Below are 10,991 nucleotides of genomic sequence, written 5' to 3' on the forward strand. Positions count from 1 at the left end.
GTGCCTGGCCACCCTATTTAGGCCTGTCTCCCTTTCCTTCTTCTTGTTCTAATGTCTCATCCTGTCACCTTGTTTTTGTAGCACTTACTATAATCCGAGATGATCTTTTTTTCTGGTATATAGAAGACCTCGTCAGCGGTGGATGGATGCTCCTTAGTGCTTGGTATGGTAACTGGTTCCAAGAATGCTGCTGGAATGAAATAACAGTAACATTATCTTTTTTTAAATTCAGTTTTATAGAATTTACCTTCTGAGCCATTTTAAGTATGCAGTGTGGTAGTGTTAAGTGTATTTACAGTGTTGAGAAATAGATCTCCAAATCGTTTTCATCTCACGGAAATGAAACTCTGCCCATTTGTTGACTCCTTCTTTCCCCCTCTCCTAAGCCTCTGGAAATTATGATTCTACTTTTGACTTCTATGAATTAGATACCTCGTCTAAGCAAAATCATGGAACTATGTAGTAATCCCCCTCCACCCTGACACTGGGGATGGAACCCAGGGCCTCCCACCAGCTAGGCTTTACCTCTGAGCCACTTCCCCAGCCTCTGTATTTGTTCATTTGTGACCCAGTTCTCTTTTGCTTTTTGATTCTACACAGAGGTGTTGCTGCACAAGCGTGCTGTGGATGAATATGGAGGCTTCAGAGAGGCCAGTTCACATTCTCTCACATGCAAACTCCCACATCCTTTGCACTTTTTATACTACAGCATGGTCTGTCAAGTTTGCTTAGCCCCCCACCTTGGGGGGTTTTGGACAGTTATCAAATTTTCAAAACTATAAATAGTGGTGCTATGCATATCTTAACATATGACTTTTCATTTGGGTAATTTGCTTTTGGTGAATTTGCCCAAAGCAAAGACCAGGTCAGGTTTTGTAGGTCTTGTTATAATCAGATTGTGATCAGGAAGATTAAACCAGCCTGTGCCTTACCAATTAGGTGTTAAAGTGTTCGCTTTCCTCAATCCCCTGTTGATTAGCATTTTATCAATGTAATGATTTTTGTTGGGTTTCTGGAAAGCAGAATATATTCTCTTATGCTCTAGGGTTCTATTCAAACAAAAATAAGTTTTCCTATCATTTCCTGTCATGCTAGTTTTCCTATAATTTCTATAAATAAAAATCCGAAGGGTTTTAACAGACTACCTGTTTAATATGATCTTGGTTGGTGTAGTACTGCTATTAGAAAATCTAACCAAATCTTGTGATGCTGTGATACTTTAGTACAGATAAGAAAGTGTTCAGACCAAGGGAATGCCATCCACTGGACTGTCTTACACACAAAAATCCCCTCCCTCTACAACCCTTCTTTCTTAATTAAAATTCCCTGTTAGATGAAAGTCCTAATACCTAGGTTTTTCCCTCCTCAATGAATCTATCCAGCCAGTTCTCATACTTTTTTGCACAATAGCCTTCTCTGGGGAATTTTAAGAAGATACCAATGTACAAATGTGTAACAACAAATTCCACTATTAGGTATTATTATAATGTACTAATAAAAAATTTTAAAATGCAACAACAACAGAAAGATACACATGCTCAGCCTCCACCCCAGGACTCTATGTAACTGCCCTGGGGGTGAGGCCTGTGCGTCTCTATTGATACACCCATATAAGGGTATATTATTTAGCCCTAAATAGGAGTGAATTCTTTCCAAGTGTTGCTATTTCTAGTCACAGTGCCCACCACAGGAGGTACTCAATCTTTGTTGAGTGATTCAGTGATTGAATTTGACATAACGGGGTAACTGTGCAGTTGTGCCAAGTGCATGCAGAAAGCTGGTGAGGGTGATTAGGAACATCTGCTTTCAAGATTAAGTGGAATTGGGCTGGGGTTGTGGCTTGGTGGTAGAGCGTTCGCCTAGCAGGTGCGAGGCCCTGGGTTAGCACCACATAAAAATGAATAAATAAAATAAAGATATTTTGTCCAACTAAAACTAAAAAATAAATATTAAAAAAAGAGGGCTGGGGATATAGCTTAGTTGGTAGAGTGCTTGCTTCATATGCATAAGGTCCTGGGTTCAATCCCCAGCACCCCCCCCACACACACACAAAATGGAATGAACTGGCAAGGGTGCCATGCTCAAAGCTCTGTCATCCCAGATGGATCTTTGAAGAATTGTATTTATTTTTTTATTGAAATGTAATTCACATAACATAAAGTTCACCCTTGAAAAATGAAACGTTCAGCGGTTTTTGGTATACTCATGGTATTATACAATCATTACTACTATCTAATTTCAAGTTGGCTATAGTGGTACACATCTGTAATCCCAGCAGCTTGGGAGGCTGAGGCAGGAGGATCACAAGTTTAAGGATGGCCTGGGCGACTTAGTGAGTTCCTGTTTCGGGAAAAAAAAAAAAAAGGCTGGGGCATATCTCAGTGGTATTGACCCTGGGTTCAATCCCCAATACTGCAAAAAGAAAAAAAAATCATTCAGAACATCTTCACCCTCACAAAACCCCCTGTATCCATGAAGAGTGTTCCTCACCGTCCCTTTCTCTGGCTCCTAGCAACTGTGCATTCACCTTTCGTCTGTGCAGATCTGTCTGTTCTAGTAATTTTGTATAAGTGGAACAATATGCCATGTAGCCTTTGTGTCTGGCACTTTTCACAGTAAAGTGTATTCATTTTTACTTTTTTTGTGGTAGTGGTGATTGAACCCGGGAATGCTGCACCACTGAGCTATACCCCTAGTTCTTTTTTTTTTTTCTTCAAGTAAATGTTGTGTTTTTATTAGACAAATAAATTGCAAAACAACTGTATTAGAGGAAAATAGAAGAGAATATTGTAGTATGAATGGGAGAGAGAAGGTCAAGTCGCTACTGCGAAGCTCCCCAGTCCATTTAATTCTTTATTTTGAGACAGAATTTTGGTAAGTTGCCGAGGTTGGCCTCAAACTTGACATCCTCCTGCCTTGTTTTTCTGAGATGCTGAGATTACAGGCATGTGCCACTGCACCGGACTGGTATAATATTCTCAAGGTTCAACAATTTGTAGTATGTATCAGTACCTCACTCCTATTTAGGGCTAAATAATATACCATTATGTGGTTGTATCACTTTGTCCATTCATCAGTTGGTAGACATTTGGGTTCCTTCCACCTTTGACTATTTATTTATTTTTCTTTTTACTATTATGAGTGATGCTGTTATGAACTTTCATGTATAAGTGTTTGTATGAACTTGCTTTTAGTTTTCTTGGTTATATATATATATAGGAGTGAAATTGTGGGTCATATGGTATCTATTAAATTTTTGAGGAACTGCCAAACTGTTTTCTCCAGTGGCTGCCCCAAATTGCATTACTATCGGTAATCTATAAGGGTTCTAATTTCTCCACATCCTCACTACACTTGTTATTATATGTCTTTTGACTGCAGTCATCCTAGTGGGTGTGTGAAGTGGTATCTCATGTGGTTTTGATTTCCATTATCTTGATGACTAATGATGTTGACTGTTGTTTTTTTTCTTGCAGGGCTGGGGATTAAACCCAGGGCCTCATGCATGCCAGGCAAGTGCTCTACTATTGAGCCACATCCTCAGTTGTTTATTTTTTTAATTTTTATGTGGTGCTGAGGATTGAACCCAGGACCTCGCACATGCAAGGCGAGTGCTCTACCACTGAGCCACAACCCCAGCCCCCCTAGTTGTTTTTATTTTTTATTTTGAGACACGGTCTGACTAAGTTGATCAGGCTGGCCTCAAATGGACAATCTTCCTGCCTTAGTTTTCCTAGCTACTGGGATTACAGGCAAGTACCACCACATCCGGCTCCTTCATTCATTTTTTTTTAAATTGAGATTTCTTTTTGCTATGAGTTCTTTATATTTTCTAGATATTAGATTCATATCAAATGTATGATTTGCACATATTTTCTCCATTCTGATGGTTGGTCTCCTCACTCCTTCAATTTTTGTGGTGTTGAGGATTGAATCCAGGGCCTCACACATACTAGAGCAAGCTCTCTACCTCCGAACCCTTTTTTTAAAAACCTGAATTTTGTGGGGGTCAGGGGGAGGAATAAAAAAAATTGCTGGATAAAATATTTTTAAAAATTGTATTTTGAGACAGAGTCTCACAAAGTTACCCAGAGTTACCAACGCTGGCCTTGAACTTGTCATCCTTTTGCTTCATCCTTCAAAGTAGCTGAATTTATAGGTGCACACCACCCACCCAGCATCTCTTCACTTCTTTGATAGTGTTCTTTGAAGTATAAAGGTTGATTTGTTTTGTTTGTTTTGATTGAACCCAGGGCTTTGTGAATACTAAACATGTGCTCTGTCACTGAGCTACACCCCCAGAATCCTCTGAAAATTATTAATTTTGATGAATTTCAATTTTTGGTTACTTATGCTTACAGTTTCATATTTATGAAACCATTGCCTACTCTAGGTCAAGAAAGTCAAGAATAATGCTTGTTTTGTTCTAAGAGTTCTATGGTTTTAGCTCTCACATTTAGGTCTTTGATCCATTTTGAGTTAATTCATACACAAACTGTGAGTTAAGGGTCTAGCTTCACTCTTTTTTGCATATTTACAATCCAAGCTCCAGCACCATTTTTTTAAAAGTATTTTTTATTTTTTTAGGTGGACACAATATCTTTATTTCATTTTTTTTTTAATGTGGTGCTGAGAATTGAACCCAGTGCCTCACTCATGTTAGGTGAGCACGCTACCACTTGAACCACATTCCCAGCCCCAGCATCACCATTTTTTGAAAAGACAAGTCTTGGGCTGGGGATGTGGCTCAAGCGGTAGCGCGCTCGCCTGGCATGCGTTCGGCCCAGGTTCCATCCTCAGCACCACATACAAGCAAAGATGTTGTGTCCGCCGAGAAATGGAAAATAAATATTAAAAAATTCTCTCTCTCTCTCACTCTCTCTCTTAAAAAACAAACAAACAAACAAACAAACAAAAAAACCAGAAGTCTTTCCCCACTGAATTGTCTTAGAACTCTTATTGAAAATCATTGACTATAGGTATGTAAATTTATTTTTGGACTCTTGATTCTATTTCATTGACCTTATTTATTTATTTTTTTTGTACTAGGAATTGATTTGAGGGGCACTTGACCACTGAGCCACATCCCCAGCCCTCTTTTGTCTTTTATTTAGAGACAAGGTCTCACTGATTTGCTTAATGCCTTGCTTTTGCTGAGGCTTTGAACTCAAGATTCTCCTGACTCAGCCTCCTGAACCATTAGGATTATAGGCATGTGCCACCTTGCCCAGCTTTTTTTTTTTTAATATCAGTGCCAAATAGTCTTTTTTTCCCCCACATTTTTATTGCTGCATTATAGTTGTACATACTGATGAGGTTTGTTGTTACATATTTGTACATGTACACAATACACATTATAATAATATAATTTGTCCAATATCACTCCTCTGCACTCCCCCCCTTCCTCCTCGACTCCCATCCCTTGGTCCCTTTCCTAAGATCTGCTCCCAGTGTTTTCTCCTTTTTTTTCTCTATAGCTTCTTCATATGAGAGAAAACATGCCCTTAACCTTCTGAGTTTGATTTATTTCTCTTAACATGGTGGTCTCTAGTTACATCCATTTCCTGAAAATGACATCATTTGGCTTTTTTTTTATGGCTAAATAAAATTCCATTATGTATATATACCATATTTTAAAAAATACATTCATCTGTTGATAGACACCTAGGCTGATTCCATAATTTGGCTATTGTGAATTGTGCTGTTATAAACATGGGTATGCATGTATCACATAGTAAGATGACTTTAATTCTCCAGGATAAATACTGAGAAGTGGTACAGCTGGGTCATATGCCTAGTCATCTTACTATGCCTAGTCTTTGGAGGAAACTCCATTCTGATTTTCTTAGTGTTTGTTACTAATTTACAGTCTCACCAACAGTGTAAAAAGTGTTGTTTTTTTTTTTCTCCACATCCTCTCCAGCATTTATTGCTATTTGTATGCTTGATGATTGCCTTTCTGACTGATATGAGATGAAATCTCAGTACTTTTGATTTTCAATTCCATAATTGCTAATAAAGTTGAACATTTTTTCATGTATTTGTTGATCATTTATATTTCTTCTTTTGAGAAGTGTCTGTTTTAATTTATTTGCCTATTTATTTAATTGGGTTATTTAATTTTTTTGGTGTAAAAATTTTTGAGCTCTTTATGTGTTCTAGATATTAATGCTCTGTCAGAGGAGTAGCTAGATTTTTCTCCCATTCTTTAGGCTTTCTCTTCTGTTTGTTTTTAAAGATTGTTTGGGCTATTCTCAGTTCTTTATATTTCCAAATGAACTTTAGGATCAGCTTGTTATTTCTACCAAAAAGGCAGGTGGAATTTTTTGTTTGTTTGTACCAAGGATTGATTGAACCCAGGGGCGATTAACACTGAGCTATATCCCCAGCCCATTTTATTTCTTATTTTGGGATAGGGTCTTGCTAAGTAACCGATGGCCTTGCTAAGCTGCTGAGGCTGGCTTTGAACTTGCAATCCTCCTGCCTTAGCCTCCAGAGCCGCTGGGATTACAAGCATGTGCCTCCATGCCTGACAAAGCAGGTGGAATTTTGATAGGGACTGTAAAGAATCTGACATCATTTGGCAGGCATTGTCATCTTAACAATACAAGCCCTTTAATCCATGAACAGGGGATGCCTTTCCAGTATTTAGGCCTCTAATTTCTTTCAATGATGTTATTAGAGTATGAGTCTTGTACTTCTTTTGGTAAAAACTTTTTTTGATACTGGGGATTGAACCCAGGGGTGCATTAATCACTAAGCTACATCCCCAGTCATCTCTTCTCCCCTCCCTCCTTCCCTTCCTTCCTTCCTTCCTTCCTTCTTTCCTTCCTTACTTCTACCAGGGGTTAAACCCAGAGGCACTCAACCAGTCTCATCCTCAGCCCCTTTTAAATTTTTTATTTGAGATGGGTCTTGCTAAATTGCTTAGGGCCTCACTCAATTGCTGAGACTGGCTTTGAACTTGCAATACTCCTGCTTCAACATCCTGAGCCACTGGGATTATAGGCATGTGCTACCATGCTCAGACCCAGCCATTATTTAATTTTAATTTTTTATTTTGAGACAAGGTTTCACTAAATTGCTGAACTTGTGATCTTGAACTTGTGATCCTTCTGCCTCAACTTCCAAAGTCTCTGGTACAGGTGTGCACCACTGTGCCCGGCTAAGTTTACTCTAAAATTTTTGTTTGTGTGTGGTACTAGGGATTGAAACCAGGGGTGCTTTTCCTCTGAGCTTCATTTGCAGCCCTTTTCATTTTTCATTTTGAAACAGGGTCTAAGTTGCTGAGGCTGGCCTTGAACTTGTGATCCTCCTGCCTTAGCTTCCTGAATCACTGGGATTATAGGCATGTGCTACTGCTCCCAGTTGTATTTCTTATACTAGAAACAAACATTCTGCTATCATATGTAACAAATTAGAATAAAAAAAGAAATAAACATTCTGAAATGTAATTAATGCCAGGCACCGTGGTGCACACATATAACCCCAGCTACAGGCTGAGGTAGGAGGACCACAAGTTCAAGGCTAGCCTGGGAAACTCAAGGAAAGACCTTGTCTCAGAATAAAATGAAAAGCGCTGGAGATATAGTTCAGAGGTAGAGTGCTTGCCTAGCAAGTGTGAGGCCCTGGGTTTGGTCCTCAGGGCCACAAAAAACAAACAGCAACACAAAACAATTGAGGCCAGTGCTCCCTGGTTGGTACTGGATGCCTTCCTCATTGTCACTGGTATCGCTGGGTCTGTATAGCACCCCTACTTCGAAGGAATTGTGGATCCTCTGAACCACATCAGTGCAGAGTTTGGGCCCCTGTCAGCTTTACAACAGTATAAGAACAGAACCTTTGGGGATTCTTCCTGGGAAGCTTTGCCGATCTGTAGCAGCATGACAATGTTCCTCGTTAACATCTGCTGTCAGCATGGTCTTCACATCATTTTACAATGGTAGCAGGAACTCAGCTCCAAATTCTACATGGAAAAATCACCTGGATCATAGACTTTCAATGACTTCAAGACAACCAGGAGTACCTGTTCTTGAGCCTAGTGGGCCTCTAGGCAGGAGGTTCCTGCTTATCAGATGTACCTCATACACCTATGATGGTGCGCTTGAGGACTCTTCCTCCAGGGGACATAGGTAGCATCCCCTGGAAGCCGTTGATTCCAGATCACAAGGATTAGCACCTTGCCGCAAGGCAGAGGAAGGAGGGACCAATGTATTCTCCCCTGCTTTGACCCTGTCAATGGCCATGGACAGTGTGGACAGTGGTGAAGGCTAAAGCTCCCCGTGTCATCATAAACTCTCTGATCACAAAACAGATCCAGGAAAGTGGTGAGATTTTCGAGCTTCAAGCCAGCACTGAGAGATACTGTCCACACACCCACAAAGGCCTTATGGGCCAAAGAGACAAAGGACTAAGTCAAGTAGCAGAAGCATCCAACTGCAATTGCAGAGTAGAGGGAGGACAAAAGAAAAGTCCCATGCTTGAGCCCAGTCCATGCCAAGGAGCAGGAGCTTCTTTGGCAAAATCCCTCCAAAAGTCTGACTCAGGAGGTTTTGCCATTTAAGCAAACAAGAGAGCCCTCTCCAGTGGTGTTCATCTATGCTCAGGCCATGAATGGCTGAAGATCCAGCACCTTCATGCAACCTAAGATAGATGTTCCAGTTGTAGAAGGAAAGAAACAACTATCACAGTCATAATCTCAAATTCCATCATGTGAATGTGCTCACACTGACTTCAAGAACTTTCTGTTCCAAGGACTTTGGATAGTTTCTTATGCCCCACTGCCCTTTTATCTTGGCTTAAACATAGAAATGAATAGCTTTTGTGTGTGTGTGTATGTGTGTGTGTGTGTGTGTGTGTGTGTGTGTATTTAAATTAGTTTTTGATTTAAAAATCAAAACTACTGGGGATTGAACCCAGGGCCTTGTGCATCTTAAACACACACTGCTGTAATAGACTTTTGAAAATGTTATTATAATATTTGTCCTTGATACATGGGAGAAACATTTTTTTTTCCTGGTTCTTGGGATTGAACCCAGGGCTGCTCTACCACTAAGCTACAACTCTTGTCCTTTTGAGTTTTAAATTTTGAGACAGGGTGTCACTAAGTTGCCCAGGCTGGCCTTGAACTTGCGATCCTCCTGCCCAGCCACTTGAGTCACTGGGATTACAAACACAGGATTCCACGGCCCCCTTAGGAGAAACTATTTTGTACTGCTTTAAAGTTAGATGAAATAATCTCAGCAGTGATGTTACTACTTATTTTATTTATTTATTTTTTAAATTTTTTTTTAGTTTTCAGCAGACACAACATCTTTGTATGTGGTGCTGAGGATCGAACCCGGGCTGCACGCATGCTAGGCGAGCGCGCTACCACTTGAGCCACATCTCCAGCCCGTCACTACCTATTTTGGTAGGATTTACCCTAGAGAAGAACTTCTTCAATCATTGCCTTAGGAGGGAAATAATGTTTGTGGTCTTCCAAAACCTAGGTGTTTTGGAAGGTTATTTTGATTGGTTATTTTGCCACCATCAATGGGAGCATTGGCAACTATGGTGTGGAGCTGCCCACTGAGTAGTTGAGATGATATTGGTCTACTTGATTGCTGATGTGCTCCAGCATTGTTAAGTAGGAGGACCTAAACCTGTTTGAGATCTGAGTATAGTCAGAAGCTAGATTTGACTAGGACCCACTTTCTAGGATGAAGCTGGCATTTCTTTGCCTTTTTGGTAGATCTTGTTGTATTACTTTGTCCTGCAGTCCGATGTTCATGATGCCTCTTAGTGCCTCTTGGGCCAGTGCTATCAAAGGGATGCTTCTCTCTCACACTCTCTGTACTAGAAATTGAATATAGGGCCTCAACTCATGCTAGGTAAGCCTCTCTGCCCCTGAGGTACATCCCCAGCCCATTTTATTTTATTTTAAAACAGGATCTCACTAAGTTGTTGAGACTGGCCCTAAACTAGTGATCCTCCTATTTCTTTCTTTTCTTTCCAGTGCTGGGGATTGAACCCAGGGCCTCAGTGCATGCTGTGCAAGTGGCCTAACACTGAGCTACATCCTCATCCTTTGTACTAATGATCCTCCTGTCTCAGCCTCTCCAGTAGTTGGGATTACAAGTGTGCACCACCGAGCTGGGCTGCATGTGAATTTTTTAGGATTTCCTATATATAATATCATGATATTTGTGAATAGAGGTAGAGACAGTTTTATTTCCTTCTTTCCACTAGCTAGATACAGTGTTGCACACCTGTAATCCCAGTGGCTCAGGAGGCTGAAGCAGGAGGATCGGGAGTTAGAAGTCAGTCTTACCAAATAGTGAGGCACTAAGCAACCCAGTGAGACTCTATCTCTAAATAAAATACAAAAAAATAGGGCTGGGGATGTGGCTCAGTGGTCAAGTACCCCTGAATTCAATCCCCACTACAAAAAAAAAAAAAAAAGATGCATTTTCTGGTTCTTTTCTAGTTGTCCTGACTCAAACCTCCTGTTCAGCATTGAATAGAAGTGACGAGAGCAGACATCCTCATCTTGCTCCTGATCTTAGAGGAAATATTATTTTTTACCATTGCATATGATATTGACTGTTTTTCAGAGGTATATATATTTTTAATCAGGCTGAGGAAGTTCCCTTGTATTTCTGCATGTTGAGAGCTCTGTCATGAAGGTCGTGGAATATTATCAAATATTTTTCCTGTGACTGAGTTCATCACACATTTTCCCCCTTTCAGAATGGTTTTAAGAAAAGCCTCCTGCCAGTGGGCTCATCTCAACCTAGGTCTCAAACACCAGTAGGGGAGATGTGTGTATCCCCCACCCCCATTTTGCTAGTCTGGAATAAATTGTTATTAAAATATTGTTTTTTCCAAACAAGGGGTATTTACATATGATAAAAAAGAATCAGTAAAAATTCAATGTGACAGGCAAGTTTCCTTCAGTCTGGTTTTGCCTCTTGGGCAGCCACATAGGCTCATTTCCTTCAGTGTTGTCT

The sequence above is a fragment of the Ictidomys tridecemlineatus genome, chromosome 5 (genome assembly GCF_052094955.1).
Source record: "Ictidomys tridecemlineatus isolate mIctTri1 chromosome 5, mIctTri1.hap1, whole genome shotgun sequence".
Lineage (NCBI taxonomy): Eukaryota > Metazoa > Chordata > Mammalia > Rodentia > Sciuridae > Ictidomys > Ictidomys tridecemlineatus.